The 22,430-nt window shown below is 58.2% G+C and overlaps 1 protein-coding gene across 1 annotated transcript in view; it reads left to right on the top strand.

The window, feature by feature from the left end:
• Nucleotides 1–22,430, top strand: part of RAI1 (retinoic acid induced 1) — a 103,454-nt gene that overhangs the window by 1,056 nt on the left and 79,968 nt on the right. The window lies entirely within an intron of this gene.

The following is a 22,430-nucleotide window of genomic DNA, read 5'->3' as shown; positions in this document are numbered from 1 at the left end:
GGGGGGCTGGGGGAGGGGAGGCAGCACGCCTGAATGGCGACCCGGGCCTGGGCTTCCCAGGGTTTCCGCAGGCTCTGATCCGGGACCCACGCGGGACCCGCACGGTTCCTTCCACCCGCTCTCCCCCCTGCCATTTGTCTTCCAACGCAGTGGCGTGTGGAGGATTCAAGGGCATTACATCTGGTTGCAATCCAGTTTCATGCCGCTGCTGGGCTGTTAAGACCTCGAGCTGACGTCAAAGCAGGGGAATTACTTCTTTTTATTTTATCTTTTTTTAGTTGTCTGCTGCCCTGGGAAGGGAGGCGGGGTGAGTTAGGCGAGCTCTGATGTGGAGGCGCCAGCGCCCTGGGAGCCTCGGGCTGGGGGCTCTGCTTCTCTGCCCGCACCAGCTTCTCCATGCAGACCGACTCTGCCTGGGGTCAGGCCCACCCTGGGTGGGAGCGGCCCTCGCTGCAGACTCAGTGGAGGCCCCTCCCGACTGACCACACGGCTGCGTTTCCAGAGGCTTCCCTGGGACGTGGCTTCGCATCTGGAAACTGGAAAGGAATCTTTTAGTTTCCCACCCCGCCCCCCCACAGGAGCATCCAGGAGCGAGTCTTTAGGAGCAGTGGCCTTTTGGGTGACCCAGAGGGAGTGGACACAGACATTGTGGTTTGGGGGAGCCCCTCACAGTCAGAAGCCTTGGTTCCAGGATTGTGTGTCTGCGGGTGATCCAGAGCGGGCTGAGTGTGACCTTTCCAACAGCCAGGCGTCCCGACAGCTTCCTAAACACAAGGAGGTCACCCATTCTGCCACTTTGGACCAGGAGGCCTGTGCAGCAGAGCCTGGGCTGATTCCTCAGACTCTTGGGTCTGGACTGCGGGTTCCAAGCCCTCACCTGTGACCTGCAGTAAGAAACACATTTCAGGTCCCAGCTTCATTCACGCCCACTATGTGTAACTGAAACGAAAGTCGAGTGAAAGAGCTCTTTCCTCTGTTTTGTGTCCTGGTCTGATATTTTCTGTTCTAGTCTATTTAATTTTTTTAATAGCATTCTGTGACCCCTGAATTGATGTCACGATCTGCTAATGGGTCATTCCCAGATTTTGAAAAAACAGGCCTAGAAAATGAGTCTGCTTTCTAGTCACTCAACAAACATGAATTGAGGCCCTGACAGTGTCTCTCTTTTTGAATTACTCAGGTGACACATGAATTTGTTCTCATTGTGAAAAATGCAAATAACCCAGAGGTATATAGGGTAGAAGTGCCCCCAGTAACCCCAGTTAACACTTTGAATGTGGTTTGCTGTTCATTTGTGCATACACGTCTCACACACAAACACAGAGCTTCCTCTTACCCCGATCTGGACCATGCCTCGTGCTCTTCTCAGCTCCCCTTTCCCTTCCTGAGGTCATGTGGGGGTCATGCGGGGGTGCTCCAAGGCAAGGTGTTGGGTGATTCCTGGCTTTACCACGTATTGAATGGGTTATTTATCTCTGTACCTCAGTGTCCCCATCTGTACAATGAAGCTAATAACAGTTCCAGCCTCACTGGATTATGGTGAAGCTTTAATGAGTCCATGCAACCCCATGAATCTGAGAACAGTGTTTGTCCCAATAAATGCCAGCTGGCCCTGACACCGTTATTGTCACCACTGCCTTTCCATGGCCATCTGTGTTTGTACCTCATGCTTAAATAGTCACATGTGGCTGTGCATGGATGTCTCTCCCCCTGCCCCCAACATGTGGTTCAGCAGGCAGGACCAGGTAGAGCCCTGCAGGTTGGCAGTGTTCCCATGGGAGAGGCACCTGGGCTTGCGGGCCCACCAGGTATTTCCTAGGGCCCACTATTTCGAAGTCCTGTGTTTAATATTGGAGAAGGCAGTGGCACCCCACTCCAGTACTCTTGTGTGGAAAATCCCATGGACGGAGGAGCCTGGTAGGCTGCAGTCCATGGGGTCACTAAGAGTAGGACATGACTGAGTGACTTCTCTTTCACTTTTCACTTTCATGCATTGGAGAAGGAAATGGCAACCCACTCCAGTGTCCTTGCCTGGAGAATCCCAGGGACAGGGGAGCCTGGTGGGCTGCCATCTGAGGTCGCACAGAGTCGGACACGACTGAAGCGACTTAGCAGCAGCAGCAGTGGTTAATACACCTGCCTGCAAGGTCACAGCCCAGGGTTGGGACCCACGAGGTACCCAAAGGGACAAGTGGGAGCTCCTGCCAGGTCTTGGCCGGAAGCAGGGCCTCCCATGGAAGAGCTGGCAGGTGTGCTGGGGACAATGAGGGAAGGAGCATCTTTGGCGAGACTTGTTCCTGTGAGGAGGGGCAGATGGGGACCACATGAATCAGTTTCAGGATGTGGGACAGGTAGCCTGAGCATGAAGTCCAGAGGTGAGAGTGTCTTCACTTGGCCAGAGGTGGAGGGCTTTGTGGAGGTGAAGCTTCATGGCCGAGGGGACTTGCAGCCCAGGTAGGTGGGGAAGGGGGTGATCCTGGCGGCGGGAGCACACCAGTGGTTCTTTGGTGGCTGCAGCAGATGGAGCCTGTGGCCAAGAGGGAGGACTTGGTTCATAAAGGCTGTGACGGGAGAGGCTAGCTTTTGCCCAGCCCCTTCATGGGCCTCCCTGCCTCCATCCTGCCCCCTCCTGTGTGGGCCCCACTACAGGGTGACCTTTCTCCACCATGGCAGTGTCGCCCTGGGGTTCCTATTGCCTCTGAATAAAGGTCTGCTCAGGAGCCCTTCCCAGGTGGGGGCCTCTCCTGTCCTTCGCCAGCTCTGCCCCGACTCAAGCCCCTTCCCCTTGTGCCACAGCAGACCGCCACCCCCACCTCCCCGGAGACAGCCCTGACATTGCTGCCTCTGTGCTGTGTTGGCCCCAGCTGTTCCTTCCACCTGGGCTTCCCTGCACCTTTCTCCCTGCCTCCCGGGACCAAAACAGACGTCCTGTCTCCTGCTCTGACCTCCTCGGCAGAACTGAGTCATCCCCCTTTGTCTACAGCTGAAGCATAGTGTTCATCACGGAATTAGTGGTAATTCTGTTGGTATCTGTCCTCCCCAGGAGGCCGGGGCATCGAGGCCCAGGGCTTGGCCGCCTCCTCTCTGCAGCCCCATCAGCTCCATGGGCAAGGCGGGGAAGCACAGAGCACTCAGAAGCCTTCCGAGCAGGAAGGGGTGGGCGAGAAGGTGAGCTGGGGAGGCACAGTGTTGTTTTGGGGGTCCTATTGGGATCTTGGGGACTCTCAGGGTGCTGGTCAGAGGATTGTTTGTCAGACCATAGAGGAGACAAGTGAGGGGCCCCTGCTACTCCCCAGGAGGGGGGATGGGGCGGGTGGGAAGAACTGGCTCATCCTGTTTCCCTGGGGACTGAGGCAGAGCGTGCCCTGTGCCTGGGTGGGTCACCGGGATCCGAGACTGGAATGTGACACCAGGGTGGGTGCCAGCGGCCGGAGGCGCAGACTGTCTTGGCTGCCAGCGGAGAGCTTTTGCTCTGCTGGTTCTCGAATCTGTGTGAAGAGTGTGTGTGGGGGTGGGGGGGGGGGGGGAGGAAAGAGCAACGTGGGAAAGGGCACTTGGTCAGGAGGGACAGGAGGATGGGCCAGAAGCACCAGGGCTCCCATGGGACCAGCCGACCATCACTCACCCAGCAGACACCCCCTCCCTGCCAAGTCCCCACCTCTTGGCCCTGGGCTTGCAGGGCTCAGAGCTGAGAGGCTCCAGGCTGGTGGACAGCAGTCATCCAGTTTCCGCGTGCTGACTGGGCTCAGGAAGGGGGCCCAGGGACCCGGGAGGGGAGCAAATCCAGTGGGGCAGAGGGAGGTGGGGGTCAGTGGGGGACTGGGGCCGCTCAGGGCCGGGATGGGCCCCAGACAGGGGTCCCACGTGAGGTGTACAGACTCTGTCATACTTGGTCCCCTCCCTGGAGACCATGCCTCGGTCTGGTCTGGTCCGGTTGGGGCAGCACAGCTGAGCAGTGGCACAGCCCTGGGTTTGGAGTCAGGACAGGGTTTGAGTTCCAGCTGCTGCTGCAGGAAAGTCACCCCCGCCCCCCAGCACATTTCCCCTCCTGTCCAAGCTCTGCATGCAGCATGTTCTGTCCTCTGGAAAGTCCAGGGTCCAGTCCAGGCGTGACCATCCTGCTGGGGGCTCCATCTCCCCACCTTCGCATGGGCGCAGTCCCCGGCCCCAGGAGCCTGCTGTGCGGAGACTCAAGTCGTTATTCCTCCCGCTGAAGGACTTTGTGGGAAGAGGTCGCTGTGACCGCTCCACTCCTGCTGTGACGTGGGCCGAAACTGAGAGTTTGCTGCCTGTTTCTTCCCCAGGCAGGTAGAGGTGGATGGATCGTGTGGGTCTTGGTCACCTGTTGGGGCAGGTGAGAATTAGTTTTCCGGCCAGAGTTTCTGCTTGCAAAGGGGCTTGGCCCTGGTGCTGAGGGGTGGACTCGGGTGGCAGCATAACCACAGACTCATTCATTTCTTCGTGCATTTGTTCCTAAATCACATAGTGAGTACCTCACTCAGACCGGAGTGCGGGGAACACAGCTGTCAACTCAAGACACTTCTAATACGGTGTGGATAAGCACCCGCCTTTCGGAGTTCAGTGTCTTGGGTTCGCATCGTGGCCCTGCTGCTTACTATTTCTTTGCTCATTGGTGAAATGGGGCGGGGATTGGGGGTATGTCAGCACTCGCCTCATGGGTTTGTTGGGAGAATTAGTGAGTTGATGCAGGTAAAATTCTTCAGACAGAGCCTGTTTAATGCATAGAAATACATAGAAGGTGCTAGAAGATGGTTCATTTTTATTCTTGCCCTGAAGAATCTCGGCACCCACTCCCTGCTGAGGGAGGGCAGTGCAGCCAGGTCTTTCCTGAGAGGCCTGACACCCAGGAAGCAGGTGGTGGCCCTCCGAACTCCCACCCCCAAGCCCCCACCCCGGCAAGCCACAGCCTCTGGGGTCGAACCTTCCAAGGAGCCCTGGGGACAGGTGTCTACTTCAGGAGCCCAGAGGGTGAGGCCTGTCCACCTGGGAAGCTGTAACCCTGCCTGGCACCAGGTGGGCTTCAGACTTCAGAAAGTAACTTCAGTATCAAGAATTGAAGCTGAGGGACTTCCCTGGTAGCCCAGTGGTGAAGAGCCGCCTTGTCATGCAGGGAACTCGGGTTGGACCCCTGGTTGGGGAACTGAACTCCCACATGCTTTGGAGTAACTAAGCCGCCTGCCACAATGAAAGATCCCACGTGACACAAGGGAGACCCCATGAGCTGCAGACCCAGTGCAGGCAAGTAAATGAAAAAGAGAACTGAAGCTGAATGAATTTTCTGATTGACACCTTCGATTGACGGAGGCCACCAGACCACCTCTGGGTGTTCTTAGGCAGGTTCCTCCAGCTCTCTGAGCCTCTCTTTCCTCATATATCAGGTAACAGAAATGATAGTACCAATTTCGTAGGTTCTTTTCTAAGAGGACTGAATGAGAGGATGCCTACAAAGCACTTGGCACATAGCAAAATGCTTAATAAATGTTGCCTATTAGTGATCATAGTTCTCAGAATATGTCAATTAAAAACCACCTGAGGGCCTTGCCTGGTGGTCCAGTGGCTGGAGCTCTGAGCTTCCAGTGTAGGGGGCCTGGGTTCGATCCCTGGTCGGGGAGCTAGCTCCCACATGCCACAAATGAAGATCCTGTATGCTGACATGAAGAGAGGAGATCCCAAATGCCACAGCCAAGACCCAGTGCAGCCAAATAAATAAATAAATATTTTTTAAAAACACCAAACACTTGAAAGATTTCTTCTTGGGGGCCACAGCTCCTTGGAGATGTGAAGTTGTAAGCCTCTCACTAGCATGGGACAAAGAATTGTTACAATGAGGCAGAGACTCTGAGGCCCAGACATTTAGATGCTGAAGCACAGTCACACAGGAGCCTAGGGCAGGGTGCCGAAGTGGGAACAGAGTTGGCTTTTATTCAGGTGCTCTGTGATGCTTTGAGAGTTATTCCTGCAGCAAATGGTAACCACGGATCAGCACTGATACACAGCTGAGCTCAAGTGGGCCTGTCTTGTGGAAGCTTCTGATATGATGGGAAATGAAATTTGCATGTGATGATGCTAAGAGGTTGGAGAAGGACATGGCAACCCACTCCAGTATTCCTGCCTGGAGAATCCCTTAGACAGGAGCTGGTGGGCTACAGTCCATGGAATCGCAAAGAGTCAGACATGACTGAAGTGACTTTGCATGCATGCATGCATGATAAGAGGTAAAATAAAAATCACCTGTTCTGTTGGTGGGTGGTGGGGTAGGGAGAAATGTATATTTGCTCATTTGGCGGGGGGCAGAGGTTGGGGTGCAGGCCTTGGAGCAGTGGTTCTCAAGTGGGAGTGATTTCGTCCCTCAGGGGGCCTGGGGCCCTGTCTGTAGATGTTTTTGGTTGCCTCCACCAAGGGAGGGGGTGCTGACATCTAGTGGGTTGAGGCCCGGGACACTGCTTAACGTCCTGGGATGCACAGGACACACCCCCACAAGTTACCTGGCCCCAAACGTCAGCAGTGCTGAGGGATTTGGGCAGCTTTGTCCTGGAGCCACATGACGACACGGCTGTGCCCCTGCCCTTGTGAAGCCCTCAGTCTGGTAGGTGAGCAGACCTCAAAGACATGACTGTGTGGATGTAGGTTCGTTCACCTGTGACCCTGCTGCAGCTGAGAAGGTGCCCCTTGCAGGGGAGGCCTTGGGGGAGGGCATCCAGGTAGAGGTGGGGGTGGAGGGGTGCAGCCCCAGAAAAGGCTCAGAAGCAGAAAGGCAGAGGTGTGTGGTAGAAGGGGCAGATGCCTGGTGTGTGTCTGGGGCAACAGCAGACAGTGAGTGACGCAGCCTCAAGGCCAAGGACCTCTCTGCTTTGCCTGGTTTGAGGCAACTGCATCTCCCAGCATGCTGTGCTCCAGGGCACTGGGGTGGGGGGGTGCCCTGCGGAGGCCTGGTGGGTTGGTGGGAGGGAGCTGCTGCCCTCCGGAGAGGTCCCAGCTCTGCCCCTTCCCTCATTTGCATCTGTCTGATAGATGGGAAAGAGAACTAGGAAAAAAAGAAGAGGAAGAACAATATTTTCATTTCAAACACAGGGATGAGGGAGGTGGGAAGGAATCTGGTTTAGGACACCTTTGAGAGGAGCACAGAAAATCCCCACCATGGCCCGAAATAGCACGAAAAACAGACGTTTGGCCAGATCACACTTAATTGATTGGCTCTTTTTTCGAGTCCAGCAGGATGTGGATGGTGCTGGCTTTGTTCCCTTGGGATGACAGTGACCCCCTGGGGCCCCCGGGCTGGCTACTTAAACAGAGGCCCTGCTCTCCCAGGCAGGCCAGGAGCCCGGGGAGCTCAGCCTGAGCAGTGCAGAGGGCCAGAGAAGGTGACTGGGGGGATGCCCGGCAGCGGGGCCAGGTGGGTGAAAGTGGAGGTAGGAGAGACCTGGTTCCTCTAATAAGTGGATGCCTGGCTCTTTGGCTGCTGAGAGGGATCATGGAGAAAAGCCGTCATTTAATGAGTGCCTGCTATTGTGCTCAGCACTGGGTGGTCCTCTCTAAGCCTTATTAACCAACTCTTATGGATCAAGGAAACTGAAGCTCAGAGAGGTTAAGTGACCTGCGTGAGATCACACAGCGACCAAGTGCAGACTTAAGATTGGAAACCACAATCTGTTGGGCTCCAAAGCCAGGCCCTGCCTGCTCCTCATTCATTTCCTGATGGTCACTCATCCATTCAGCAGATAATCTCTGTGAAATAGTACTGTGACCTGGCGGGATTTTTTTTTTTAGGCCTCGGAGTCAGAAGTGGGCTTGAATTCTGACTAGAGCAGTTTCAGTCTCTGTAGCTTTCTCAATCAGAGCCTGCTTTCATCTGTCAAGTGGGCACAACCACACCTTTGTCCTGGAGTTGCTTTTAAGGGTTAAACTGCATGGAAGAGAACAGGAAGGGGAAGAGAGAGGCCCAGGGAGGTTAGGACCTGCCCTGGGCCACCCAGCGTGACAGAGTGCAGTGAAAGAACCCTGGGTAGAAGGAACCAGGCGAGATTGTGGTATCTCTGTGCAGTATCAGTGTTGGGTTTCATTATTTGAATGGGGAGAGAGGGCAGCCCCCACTCTGCAGGTAGAGAAGGTGGTGTGGAATGCGGGTGTTTATTTTTCTGTGTCTGTGAAAGCCCTGTTTCAGCTCAGGCTGATAGGGTGTCTCAAGACACTGCAGAGAGTGTCTGCCATGGAGACAGATCTGCCCAGGTGCTTGCCTAGTGTGGGCACTGAGAGGGTACCTCCCAAGTCAGGCTCCCAGTGCAGCCTATAACCCTTCATCCTAGAGCCTGGTGAGCCTGGGTACCCTCAGAAAGAGCAAGGGTGGGTGACGGCCTTGAACCTGGGGTGTCCCTTCACCTCCTTGAATTTGGCCGTCCTGGCCCCATTCATCTCATCTTCTGGCAGCCCCCTTGAGTTGCTGGGAGGGAAGTCAGGGGCAGCCTTCCCAACTGACAAAACAAGCGTTGCTCACAAAAGAAGGGAGATTGGCAGGACTGCTCTGGCTCCCCTCCCCCATTCCAGCCTCTGGCTGCAGGCATCTCCCCTGCTTTGCCCAGGAGGCACCCCAAAATTCTGAGAGGTAGTGAGGGGGCTGCAAAGCCATCAGACCGCTCTGGCGGGGTACCCCCAGCACCAAGAAGGTGGATTCTAGGGAGGATGACTGGCCCCTCCTTCCTTTCAGGAGTCTGGGAAGGCTTTCTGGAGAGGAAGCCAGGCCGGCAGGTAGCAGAGAGACATCGGATCCAGGGGGAGCAGCAGAGAAAGCAAACAAACAGGGCTTTGTGTGGTTGCAGATTGGCGGCTCAGAAGGGAAGCCGGCTGGTGGGAGGGGAAGGAGGAGGGGGGAGGAGGGGACTGCAGGCCAGGCCAGTGCTCTGGGCAGAGATAGGCGGCTGGACCAGCCCAGGCTGGGCGGCCAGGGAGCAGGGAGTGCCACTGTGTGTGGACAGGCTTCTGGAGTCAGCCTGGCTGTGTCCCAGCCCTGCCACTTCACTCCTTAACAAATCTGGGCTTGTTTGCCCACCTACTGGGGCAGAGTCACTCACACAGGACTGGGGAGATAGTCATCCGGCCCGACTGGCCTGGCCCGTCATGTGAACCCCGACCCTACAGGGATACAGGCCAAGAAGGGATCAGGGTCTGCCTGGCGGGCTGCCAGCTTGGCTGGGTCTCCTGAGGGGGCCTGGAGGGCAGCGGAGCAAAGGGGTTCGCACTGCTCAGTAGCAGATGCCTGGCATGTGGGTGGACAGAGGCTGGCATCTCGGGTCCTAGGCCCTGGAGCCCAGCATCCCCTGCGCTGGTGGAGGGGCCATCTCGGGGGGCAAATCCTGGATCCTAACAGGGCAGCCCGGGCTGGCCCGCCTGTCCAGGCGCGCGCAGCCCCGCCTCGTGGGGGGGGGGGAGCTTGGTAGGAGCCGGCAGGCCAGACACAGAGGCAGCTGCATTACCGCCTCGGGGGCCATTTCCTCTCCTCCCCGACCTCGGGAGGGCAAACGCCCGCGCTTCCTGGCTTCCCCTCGTTCCCAGCGGCGCCCTCAAAGCGGCCACGCTGGGGCCTCGGCGCATCGGGCTGGACGAGCCCAGCCAGGGCCGCGACCGCGACTCCGGAGGCCAGGGCGCGGGGAGGGGTGGGGTGGCCGCTGTGTCGCCATGGCAGCGCCCATCCCGGCGTGCCCCGCGCAGTCGCGGGGTGGGGATTCCAGGCCCCTCCCCTCCCCTCGCCAGACGGCGACTTCCGGGAACCGGGGCTGTGGGCGTGGCTCATGCCCCGCCCCTCACGGCCCCCGGCTTCCGGGAACCGGGGCGTGGGGCGGGGCTTCCGGAGGGGCTGGCGGCCCCCTGGGTTCTCGTGGCGGCCCCCTGGGTTCTCGTCCCGGCCCGGGTCTGTTGTTTTGCGTGGCGTACTGCCCTACGGGTCTGGCCCTGGCTCTGCGCTTCTCTCTCCAGCCGCCTCCCTTGCTTGATGCCCTTTCGGGCCTCGCGCCTTCGGTGTCCCGCCGGTCACTCCCGGGCCTTCCCCCCGTCTCCCCCCGGGCACTCGGCTGACCTCTGCTCGCCCGCACATGGCCTGGGCAGGCCGCTGAAGGGTGCAGCCTTGGGCCTTGGAAGAGGTGTCCTGGGCGGGGTCAGCTGTCCTTGGCCTTTCGAGAACTGGGAGGGTGAGAATGGACTTCAGCGGCCACGGGAGAAGACTTGGTGTGGAAAAGAACTTATCAGGCCTGAGCATTTTTTTTTTTTTTTAAATAAAATCAGGTTATAAAGGGCTTCCCTGGTGGCTCAGACTGTAAAGAATTTGCCTGCAATGTGGGAGACCCGGATTCGATCCCTGGGTTGGGAAGATCCCCTGGAGAAGGAAACGGCAACCCATTCCAATATTTTTGCATGGAGAAATTCATGGACAGAGAAGCCTGGGGGGCTGCAGTCCATGGGGGTCACAAAAGAGTAGGAGAGGAATGAGCAACTAACACTTCACCAGGTTATGACCATGTTGATTTTAGAAAAACCTAAAAATGCCAGATGACAAGCGAAAACCTCTTATAATTCCACCCCTAGAACATAATCATTGTCAGCATTTTTGCTCTAGACATATGGTAAATAACACGATAGATGTAATAAATATAAAATATGGAGTCATGCTGTATATTTGGTTTTGTAAGGCCCTTGTGTTTTAATAGCTTTCTCTCCCACTACAGAAAGAGGATGGGCTGATGATAGACTTCTGGAAAGTAAGGCAAATGTAAAGGAAAGCAGTTCACCCAAACTCCCAGGCCCTGAAGCCAGCCTCACTTGATTCTTCTCTGCCCTGTCCTGGGGTCTTTTGTTAAAGGGTGCTGCCTTCTTCCTCCGTGAGCCATCTGATGTCTTGCTTCTCTCCCTTCCTGTGTGAAGCCTGCTCCTTTCCCCTGAGTCTGTGAGTCTGGAGAGAACTGGAACCGGATCTTGGGAGCTTCAGAGAGGAGTCGGACTGGGTGGCTGCTTCCTGACTTGGTTGGACCTCTCCCCATCTGCCAACCCCAGGAACCCTTGCCCTGGCTCCTTAATTGGCAGTCTGGGCAGGGGCCACCGAGCCCAGCCAGTGCCACCCAGCCTGTGCAGAGCTGTTGAAGACTTGTTGCCCCTGAGGAGACCAGGCTCCAGCAGCAAGGCCGCACCAAGGTCCCAGACCTCAGTCACATCCGGGTCCCCCTTGCCCAGCCACATGCAGACTTAGCCCGTGGTTGGCCCTGTGGCCCCCTTCTGCTCCCACTGTATGTTCTAGGAGCAGGTTTCTGCTGCCCTGGGCTGCTTGGCCTCCCCTTAGGGGCCTGTGGGCCTGGCAGCAGGCGCAGCCTCCCTCAGCTCAGCTGCCTCTTGAACTCCAAGCTGCCCTGGCCCTACCCATCCCCTCTACCAGCCTTCTTTCTCCATTCCTAAGCAGTTCAGTTCTGACACATCCCATCCCTGCGTGAAACAGACCTTGGAAAATCAGAGCTGCCAAGGATGGACCGGCATTTAAAAAGCATCCAAGACTTGAGAGGAAGGCGGAAGAGGGGAGAGAGTGCAGGGCCCTGTCCCTGGACAGCAGCTGGATTTAGTGGTTGGAAAATCACAGAATGCACCCTTCCCTGGGAAGCACCCCGGGAAGAGGGGGGCAGGTGGGGTACCAGGCAGCATGCCCCACTGGCCACCACCCGCACTCACCACCACATGCTCCCAAAGTGAAAAGATGTGTGAGGGCCGTCGGGAGTCTGCAGCCGGCGGCCTTGTAAATTGTGTTCTCTTAGCAGGTTTATTCGTTTATGAAATATTGAAGCCCCATTTCGCTTTACCTGTAGCAGGGAGGCAGCCAGGTTGGGGCTGAGATTAATGCTCTGAACATGACTTATTTATCTGGAGCCGCTCTTCTGGGCTGGGTGCTGCCTGCCATATGGAATGTAACCAAGCGCCAAGATGAGTGTGTGTCTGTTTGTGTTTTTGGGCTTGCGGGGCTGTGTGTCTGTCCATTTTTGAGGGGGTTCCGTACTGGAGGGTGATGGTTCTCACATGCTTGCTGTGTCCAGGCGTGTATATGAGTCTGTGTGTATAAGATTGCTAAGAGTGTGCCTGTGTGTACAGTGTGGTGTCTGTGGGTGTGGAGGGGAGGGGTTGAGGAATGAGTTGAGGGAGTGGGTTTTGCGAGCAGGTTTGTGTGCTCATGTCTGTGGTTGTGTCTGCAACATGGGATTAGGGTTGGGGGACAGATGTTCCTCTGTGTGTGTGTCTGCATTTGTGGTGGGGCCACAGGTGTGCCGAGTGTGTGTCTGTTGTGTGTGAGCCCGTTTCTGTGTGCACGTGGTGTGGTGCAGGACTTATATGTCAAAGGCAGAGTCCGTGGCACCGGCTGGTTGTGGGCTGTCTGCCGCCCCAGCCGTGGCCCGGGAGGAATTGATGCCTGATGCGCTTGTGTACTGTGACCCTTGTGTGGCGGGGCCTCAGGCTCTGGGAAGGACTGACGTTGGGGGCTGAAGAGACACTGGCAGCCCCTGGCACTCTTCCAGCAGAACTGAGCCTTCCTTGCCCTGTGACTCAGAGACCAGAAGGAACTCGGGTCAGGGTGGTCCGGGCCCACATCTTGTGGATGGGGACAGCCAAGGTCCAAGATCACACAGCCTGTGATGGCCACGGCAGCCCTGATGCTGGGCGGGGCTCTGGCTGCAGTGCTCTGCTCAGGGCATCCCCGACACCCCTGTTGCCTCATCTTCCTCTTCTGTGCCCTGGGGGTGGATTCCCAGCCATCCTCCTGTGGCACAGGGCAGGCAGGACTTGGTTGGCGGACACCAGCTTGGTTGGCAAGTTGAGTCCTGCCCAGAGGCAGGCAGCAAGGACAGCCAGGGATGTTGGGGGCACTCAGCTTGGGGCCTGAGTCCCAGGAGGGAGTCCCAGCTCTGGGGGCAGCACGGCGCCAGGGCGTCACCTCTGTCCTTTCCTGGCAGCAGCCCTTCACCCAGATGCGGCCCAGACGTGGCCCATGGCATTTGGTTTTCCTCAGCCCGTGACAGCCCTAAGCTCCCCCCACTTCAGCAGCTAATGCGTCTGTCACTGCTTTCCTAATGAGGATGCCCAGGGCCCCCCTGGGAGCCATACCTTTGCAGGCCAGCCGGCAGCTGCGGGGGTGGGCTGGCCTCGGGGTCAGGCTGGAGAACGGGGGTAAGCCCCTCTCTTGCTTGCAGCCCCCAGCCATAGGGGCCTTGAGGTGCGTCCAGGCCCTGAGCCTGCTGTGTGGAGGTGGGAGGTCCTGGGGGGCTTGGGGAGGCAGGAGCCCACCCCAGCACACATTTTTTTCCTTTGGCCCTGCAACTGTTTGTAATCACAGCTTCATTTGGCCTATAGACGTGTTTGCAGGCCTACTGTGTGTGTGACCAGAATTCTCTTGAGATCTGGGTGTTTCTGCGCCCCACCCTCATGGAGCTGCCAAAAGCAGGAAAGACAGTAATCATATCAGCTGTTTGCGTCATTATGTGGCCTGTACAGGAATGGGAACACGCGTTCATCAGGAGCTGAGGCAGACCCGGAGCAGTCTTGCAGAGTTCCTCAAACTAACAGAGGGCAGGGGGGCTGCTCGCCTCACCTGAAAGGCTCAGCCAGGACTTGAGGGAGTCAGGAAACCCACACTCGTGCTGTGGGCCCCAGGCCACTGCCCGCCTCCTCTGGGCTCCATCACCTCTGGAACTCAGAAGGCAGGTCTCTCCTCTCCCAGTGCTCTTTGCCCTCCCCACCAGGGCCCTCAGGATATCTCAGCAGCAGCCTTGACTTTGGAATGCCAGAGGCACTGCCCCAGGGGGCCCGGGAGGCCCACCATTCCTTTCTTTGCTCTCACATAGGCCACTGGCAGAGGCGGGGGGGCAGGGTGAGGGGTACTGTGGGAGACTGGGAAGAGGTGAAGCCAGAGCATCAGGCCCCTCCCTGGCAGAGGGAGGCATCAGTTCACTTGTTCCCCTGCCTGCGACTGTGTCCTGGACACCTCTAATTGCCAGGCTCCCTGCTGTGCATTAGACCAGGTGCCACGATGCGTGTCAACGTGCCACATCTGGCCCCCACGCCCAATATGAAGGCTCACCAGTGTTTAGGGGGGGGAAAAGCAAATGAGTTGCCAGGGAGCAATCCTGGGAGATTTCATCCCAATTCTGGTTTACAGCTCACCTGGACCATTGCCATCTGCCTCCCTCAAGGCCACACCTGGTGGTGCGGCCCCCAGCCCAAGGCCCAGGCCTCCTCCTGGCCACAGTCTGCACACCTCCCCGGCGGCCCAGCCGTCTCACCCGTGGTGGTGTGGCTTCCTGCTTGTGAGCCCAGCCTCAGGAGCCAGAGCACCTGGTGAATCAAGTCCCTGTCCAGGCCTCAGTTTTCTCCTCTGTTAAATGGGGGTCACAGGGGACTTCCCTGGTATCCAGTGGCTATAACTCCGTGTTGTCAGTACAGGGGGCCCAGGTTCAATCCCCAGTCAGGGAACTAGATCCCACATGTTGTAACTGAAGATCCTGTGTGCCTCACCTAAGACCTGGCACAGCCAAGTAAATAAATATATATTTTAAACGGGGACCACAACAGGAAGTACCCACAAGCTCCTAGAGTCACAGGAGGAATTGAGTGAGAGAATTTTTAAGTGCTTAGAACTGGCTTCAGTGTCAGCTGCTGCTCTGGTGTTGAATCAATAGGTGCCTGCTGGCTGAAGCCTGGGTTTGTCTCCACTGCCCGGGACCCTGTGTGTAACACGCAACTCTAGGCCTATTTACCCAACTGTTTCTTTGGGAGAGAGACACCTGTTGGACCTTGTGCCTCGCCGTCCAAAGACCTAGTCTCAGGACCTGGACTGGAGCCCCTGTGAATGGAGCTCCTTTGGGCTGCTTTGGGTGGGGTCCCCCACTCCACGCTGACTTGACTTGGGTCCCGACAGCCCCAGGGGCCCATGGCCCTCAGAGCATCCTCTTGTTCATCTGCTAATGAGCTGCATGGATGCTTCATGGCCTTGAGCACGGGTTTAATTGCCCTTACCAACTGCCAACCCTTCGGCCTTCATTACCCGGAAAGGGCATTGGGTGGGGAGAAGCTGGATGGACTGAGGTAGGGCTGGCCTGGAGGTTAGAATAATTGATTTGCCTCCCGCCCTTCTCCGGCTTGGCGTTCAAGGCCCTGCTGCCCATGACCCAGCCTCACCCTCTCGCACCCACAGTAACAATGTGCCAGGCCTTCGGGGTCAGACTCCACGTCCCCTCGCCAAGGCCCATCACCTCCCTCTCGGCCTCACCTTCCTTGTCTTTCAGAGGCCAGTCTGCTGCCTGAACAAAGGCTTTCTCCATCGTCCCTGAGGTCCAGCCCTGCCCCTCTGAGGCGAGCCTCTGTGTCCGGGGCAGTGCAGTCTGGTCCCCGTGCTGGGGGTGGGGCAGCCCAGGCTGCCTGTTCTAACTGCCCTGCCCCCACATGCCCCCCAGCGGGCACAAGGGTGGGGGGCTGTGGGGCTGCCTTGTGCCCTCTGCCCAGGCTGTGGGCCCTGAGGCTGTAGGGAGTGATGGGGACCTTTGGGAGCATTGAGGCTCAAAATGCTCCCTGTGGGACCAGCCCTGCTCCTCCCCAGCCTGCTGTGAGCTGCTGGGGGGACCCCAGGTCAGGGCAGCCCATGGCCCCTTCTCTTGCTGGGTCTCTCCCTCCCACCCTGTCCTCTCTCTTGTGGAAGGGGAGAAGGGAAGGGGGCACAGGAGGACCGGTCAGTGGTTTCCTCAAGATGCCCTTCTTCACCCTGCCCTCCCCCTTCACCTGGCACCCCAGCCCCCTTCCCTCTGGTCTGCACCCCCTTGTCTCCCGAGTGGCTCTTACTCTGTGCTGCCTCGGAAGCGGACTACGACTTGGACCCTGTCAGATTCCTTGGAGCTCTGCCTGCCGAAGACCCCTGCTGGATCCCTGTGCCCCAGTGAGAGAAGGAACAATTCGGAGGAAGCAGGGAGCATCTCTAACCCCAGCCTGGGAAGGTCAGGAGAGGGCGTGAGCTCCTCAGGGTGGTTGGTACTGCCTTCCAGGCAGCGGGAAGTTGGAGTAAAGGCCTGGGAGGCGGAGGGGAGGGGCGACAACTGCATGAACTCACAGACGGATACAAGTGGGGGCAGAGGCCCATTGGCCAGCCCACACTCTGCAGTGGCTCCTTGCCCCCTGGAGGCCGGATTCGTCCCTCTGAACTCTGACCCGAGAGTGAAAAAGCTGGTTTAAAACTCAGCATTCAAAAAACTAAGATCACGGCATCCGGTCCCATCACTTAATGGCAAATAGATGGGGAAACAATGGAAACGGTGACAGACTTTATTTTCTTGGGCTTCAAAATCACTGCAGATGGTGACTACAGCCATGAAATTAAAAGGACGCTTGCTCCTTGGAAGAAAAGCTATGACCAACCTAGACAGCTTATTAAAAAGAGACATTACTTTGCTGACAAAGGTCTGTCTAGTCAAAACTATGGTTTTTCAGTAGTTATGTATGGATGTGAGAGTTGGACCATAAAGAAAGCTAAGCACCGAAGAATTGATGCTTTTGAACTGTGGTGTTGGAGATGACTCTTCAGAGTCCCTTGCACTGCAAGGAGATCCAACCAGTCCATCCTAAAGGAAATCAGTCCTAAATATTCATTGGAAGGACTCATGCTGAAGCTGAAACTCCAATACTTTGGCCACATGATGTGAAAAATGGACTCATTGGAAAAGACCCTGATGCTGAGAAAGATTGAAGGCGGGAGGAGAAAGGGACAACAGAGGATGAGATGGTTGAATAGCATCACCGACTTGATGGACATGAGTTTGAGGAGACTGAGGGAGTCCTGGTGTGCTGCAGTCCATGGGGTCGCAAAGAGTTGAACACGACAGAGCGACTGAACTGAAGTGAACCGAATCCTGACCGTCTCATCTCAGGACACAGTCTGGCCTCAGCGTTCTTCCCCTCCAGCAGCACAGCCCTCGGTGTGTACTGTGGGCGGCCGTGTGCAGGCAGGTGGGGGTGGGGGGTCAGCAGGGACCTGGTGGGGCTCAGTGGCAATTGGGCCTGGTGGGCGGGCCTCTGCTGGTTGCCTGGGGTCCCGGCAGCCAGCCCTGTCCAGCCCAGACATCCTTGCAGACAGGATGGAGGTGAGTGGGCAGACTGCCAGGGGTGTCAAGTGGTAGCCCAGCTGGAAGGACAGTCCCCTCCGGTTAGTGAGGTGGTGGAAAGCTGGGGGGCAGTCTCCAGGCTCTGCTCTGGCCTGTCTGGGGAAGTGAGGCTCACGTGGTTGAGCACCTGCTGTGTGCCAGGCTCTGTGGGAAGCCCTTGGTGCCACCCACAATGGGGACCCTGCCCCGTCTCACGGTGCAGATGGAGGCGCCAAGGCTTGCGGGATGATGCAGCGGCTGGAGTCATTCATGTGGGGGTGGGTTGTGCCCCTTCAAGCCTGTGCATGTTCCCACGGGCCTGGGGAGGGGGCCATGCCCTTTGCCGTTCTCTCTCAAGGTGGATGCACGTAGCAGATGCTGCATGGATGCTGAGGCCCGGGACGGGGTGAGTGTGAGCTTCCCCAGGCAGTGAAAGGTTCTGCCTCCCACCTCTCTCCCGCCCCTACCCCAGCAACTGAGGGGTGGGGGCTTTTAGTGGGGCAGGGTACTCGGAAACTCGGAAACTCGAGACTTGAGGAGGACAGCCACCCTCGGAGGCTGGGCTGAGGGGCACTGCTTGCGTGGGCGTGAAGCAGGGCGGCTCTTTCTGCTCCTGGGCACAGAAACTTTGGGAGGGAGCAGGTGAGAGGAGCACCTTCTCCTGGCAGCCACAGTGGGAGTCTGCACCTGTAAGCTTCCTGGCGCGGTGCCCCAAGGCCCAGGAAGAGGATGAATTGTGATCTGGGGCTCAGGTTGGTGGGGGGAGGGGGCAAAACCAGTATGTCAGGTATCACTCACACCCCATTTACAGATGAGGAGACAGAGGCTCGGGGGGGGGGGGGCTCAGGTCAGAGTGAGGTGGGGTCTGGCTCCAGGTGGATCTGCTCTTGACCCCACCGCCCCCTTTGCTTCTCTTCTTCACTGCTCTGCACAGACCCCCCTGCAGTGTGGCTTCTCCGAAGGCCCCTCAGGCTTGTTTTCAGACATCCTGGAAGGTGGCACCACTCTCCATCCCTTTCTGGCCTCCCCAATGGGACTGTCTCTGGGAGCAGGTGCTGGCCACTCAGCCCAGCTCCTCAGAGCGTGGCCCAGACAGTCAGGGCCATAGGCTCGCTGGCCCGGAACTGGGGACACTCCCTCAGTGGACCTGTTGGCAGGAAGGTGGAATGTATACCACCACCATCACTGCTGGGGTCCCTGGCTGAGGCTGTGGGTGCTGAGGGATTGGGACAGTCAGGCTGTGGTGGACAGGGACTTGTGGCCTTGTCTTGTCCACGTGGAGCCCCACAGGGTGACCTTGGCCCATCCGCCTCTCTCACAGTCTCCGTTCCTCGTGAGATTTGGAGCCTGTGTCAGGGGTATCTGGGACTGGGATGCGGCAGGGTGAGGAGGCTCTTTGTGCTGGGGACGGTCCTCAAAGCAGGGCAGTCCTTGCCCCTGACCGGTCTCGGCAGAGGAAGCTGAGGCCTGTGCCCGGCAGAGGGGCCTCAGTGGGGTTTGTGAGGGCCCAGCATCACCGAAGCGAGTTCTGACCTCATGGTCTGCATGTGATCCATGCAGGGACCTCAGGGTCCAAGCCATGTGATCTCAGAGGTTCACTTCACTCCCTGGGCTTCCGTCATTGCTGAGGCCCTGTTCACCGCGCCCACTTCGGAATAGCACTGTGAGCATTAGGGGAACTTGCACTTCAGGCCTCAGCCCAGCGTCCAGGGCACAGGAAGCCCTGTGTGAGTGGTCTTTGTTGTTCATGTTGACGGTGGTGTCATCAGAGGCATCATTCCAGCTTTTGGCCCGAAATCCTGGTTTCCTATCCTCCTGAGTCCACAGTACAATGAGCTTGCGGCTGGACGTCTTGTGGTTGGGTTGGGGGTTACGTGACCAGTTTTGACTTGTGCGTCCTTCTGTGCCCAGGTGTGTCGCTGCCAGGGCCACCTACCGGGCCTCTTGCTTGGTCGAGAGGTGATGCCTTGGGGGGCAGGAGCCTCCCTGCCATCCCGCCAGACTTGCAGTGTGAATAAGAAATAAGCCTTTGTAGTTTTGGGCCCTTGAGGTCTGGGGGCTTTGTTACAGCAGCATAGCCTAGCCCACCTGGACTGCTTGCCTGGTGGGCGTTGTCAGCATCGTCTTCAGGTCTGATCCCCACCAGGTCCGTGCGGGAGACCGTGAGCCGTGGAGGAGATCTGGCAGAGAGAACATTGTCACTGGCCTGTTCCTGGAGTCTGTCCACTCACAGTCTCATCTGTTCATCTTCTCACTAGTCATTTCAGTCATTCATTCATTCAGCAGTGTCCTTTGAGCACCTGTCCACTGGTTCAAGGGAGCCCACAGGACACTGGGGAGCTGGAGATCGTTGTGTGGAGTGACAGTGAGGGATGGGTGGAGTGGGGAACCTGAAAGGGTGGTAGGCACCAGACTCTCAGAGTCAGGCAGCGGGTTCTGTCCCAGAAAAGGCTGAGAGGTGGCAAAAGAACTGGGCAAGTTGGGTGTGGCCAGCAGGGCTGGAGCCAGGTCACGGCCAGGCTGGAGGAGACTTTGGCCTTTGGCTGAAGGACGAGACTGAATCTTGGGTGAAACAGAAGACCAGCTCTTGGAGAGGGAGACCAGGTAGGAGGCTGAATGGAGGACCCAGGTGGGCAGGGGCCAGACGGGGTCTGAAGAAGAAAGGCAGGCAGAGCCAGGGGGGTGGCCAGTGGGTCCTGGGGACACCCTGCACAGGGACAGGGAAGGTTGGGGGGCCAGTGTGGTCAGTGCCTGAGCAACGTCCAGGGGTGACGTCCAGGATGCAGGTTCGTCAGTGGACTGACGGGAAAGGGTGACCACCCTTCCAGGCCCAGATCTGACCACTGGTTTGGGGACGGGCCTGGGCTGGGAGGGGCAGCACATGTCTTCCCTGGGCCGTCTCGGGAGAAAACCGATTGGTCCTCCGGCAGGGGGAGCGTTATAAAGGTTTGGAGTGGAGGCTTTCCTCTCCCAGAGAGCAGGTGTTCTACCTGTTCCCATGTATTTCTTGGGGCTTCCCTTGTGGGTCAGCTGGTAAAGAATCCGCCTGCAATGCGGGAGATCTGGGTTCAATCCCTGGGTTGGGAAGATCCCCTGGAGGAGGGAAAGGCAAGCCACTTCAGTATTCTTGCCTAGAGAATCCCCATGGACAGAGGAGTCTGGCAGGCCACAGTCCATGGGGTGGCAAAGAGTCAGACACGACTGAGTGGCTGAGCACAGCAGAGCACGTGTGTTTCCTGAGCCCTGCCCTGGGCCAGGTGCCACTCAGGGTGCACGCTGGGAAACAGAATGGGGGTCCTGCTCTGCTGGAATGTCTGTTTTAGGGGGAGGATGTCAGAAGGTGATAGATGCAGTGAGAAAAAAGCAGTACAGGGAAGGGGCTCAGGACTGGGGAGACGTTTGCAGCTTTAAATTCAGGCGTCAGGAAAGGTCTCACCGAGCAGGTCGCTTGAGGGAGGCCGGTGGGCCTGGGGAGATGTCTGGGGGGAATGGCCAAGCAAAGGCCCTGAGGCAGGAACATGTTTCCTGTGTTGCGCAAACGAAGGGGCCAGTGTGATGGGGTGGAGTGTGGGGGCGGGGGGTCTGGACTTGGGGGCGGCCTCCAGGCCCTGGCTGGACTCCGGCTTTCACCCCAAGAGCTGCCCTGGGCTCACAGGCTGCCTGGGGACTGGAGGGGTCAGCAGAGCCCAGAGAGCAAGAGAAGGTTCCTGAAGCCCTCAGGCCCTGCGGCCACCCCATTCCCCAGCAGGGACCCTGCCCTCCCAGGCCTCACCCCGCCACCTCGCCCCCCTCCAGCTTCCCTACACCCTCCTCTCTGCTCCCTTTGACCCTAGGGCCATTCAGCCTGTGGGTCTGCATCCTCTCCAAGTGTGCCTGACCCGGGGGAGGCAGCAGGGGTGGGACTGGCCTCTCCAGGAGGAGACCCCTTGATGAATGTGAGTACTCACAGCCCAGATCGCAAGGCTGGGCTCCTGCGTCTTCCTGCCTGCTCCTCCGGCTGCTCTCCCTCCCCAGTGAGGCTGCAGATCAGGCAGAACTGAGATCTCAGCGCTCCTGGGAGGGTCTGTGGAGGAGGGGGCGGTCATGGTCTCCCACGTCCTGCACACCTGCTGTGACGTCCCCAGCAGATCATTGTTTGTCACGCTTGAGACTCAGAGAGGTTCTGTGTCCCTGTGTCCCTTTCAGGGGTGGCTGTCTCTACCACACTCCCTTTTAGGGACCAGGGATTCCAGACATGGTGAGGGACACAGGGCGATGGCCCAGAGCCTGGAAACCGGGCCCCTGCCCTGGGCCGGGTGCCAGCCCACTCACCCGAGCCTGTGCTGTCTCAAATCCTTCGGCCCTGACAGAAGCGCCCACAGTGTCCTGACCTTGCAACTGTGGGGGGTGGGGTGAGCCCTGGGCCCCTGCCCCCAGCTCCAGGCGCAGGGGGAGCACTCGAGATGGGCTGGGCTGGGCTGCCCCTTTTATGAGAGGGGAGACAGGTCCAGGGAGAAGGGGCTTGCGGCAGGAGTGGGGCTGCAACCTGGGGTTTCCCCTGTGCTCCGGCCTCCACCTGAGGATGGTCCTGTCCCAGCCTGTGTGGAGCAGAGCTGGGAGTACCCCTGCCCCTCGCAGTTCCTCTGGTTCAGCCGTTCCCACTCCCTCAGAAATGCCCCTTCTCCACCCCAGCCGCCTCGGCCCCCACTTCCTCCTCCTGCGGGCCTCTTGGCCTCCAGCTCCTGTTACCCCTGTTCCACCGCACCTGTAAGCTGACCCTCCACCACATGGCTGCCCCCCATCCCAGCCTGGAGCAGCGGCTGAGCACCCCGACGGCCCCCCAGTCTCTATCCTGTGCAGCCCTGGGTGTGTACCCGCTCTGTGTGCCCTTGCAGACCCTGACCTCCCCCCTCTGGACCAGGCTGTGGCCTCCAGGCCTGACCGAGGACCAGCTGGACTTTGGGAAGGCAAGTTGCTGCTCTGGCTCCTTGAACCCTGGTATCGGGTCCAGAGTGGCGTGTCTGTGGGGTGCCCGAGCACAAAGCCTGCAGCTTTGCTCTGAGTCTCAGGGGCCCCTGGGTACCAGCCCTGGGCCTGGGGCATACGTGTGGCTGCAGCTCCTGGGGAGGGGACCTGCTTATCCTGGAGCCAGAGGGTGGGAGCCTGAAGAGGCAGTTCCAAGACTCGTTGTTTCAGGAGAAAGCCCTCCAGCCCGCACTCCCCTGGTCGCCAGCTGTCCCCTGCCACTGGTCAAGCTCAGGGACACTCACACCCCTCCCACACCCTGCA

This window comes from Budorcas taxicolor, chromosome 19 (assembly GCF_023091745.1).
Source record: "Budorcas taxicolor isolate Tak-1 chromosome 19, Takin1.1, whole genome shotgun sequence".
NCBI lineage: Eukaryota > Metazoa > Chordata > Mammalia > Artiodactyla > Bovidae > Budorcas > Budorcas taxicolor.
Note: the sequence above shows the minus strand (reverse complement) of the source record. Positions and strands in the feature narration are given on the sequence as shown.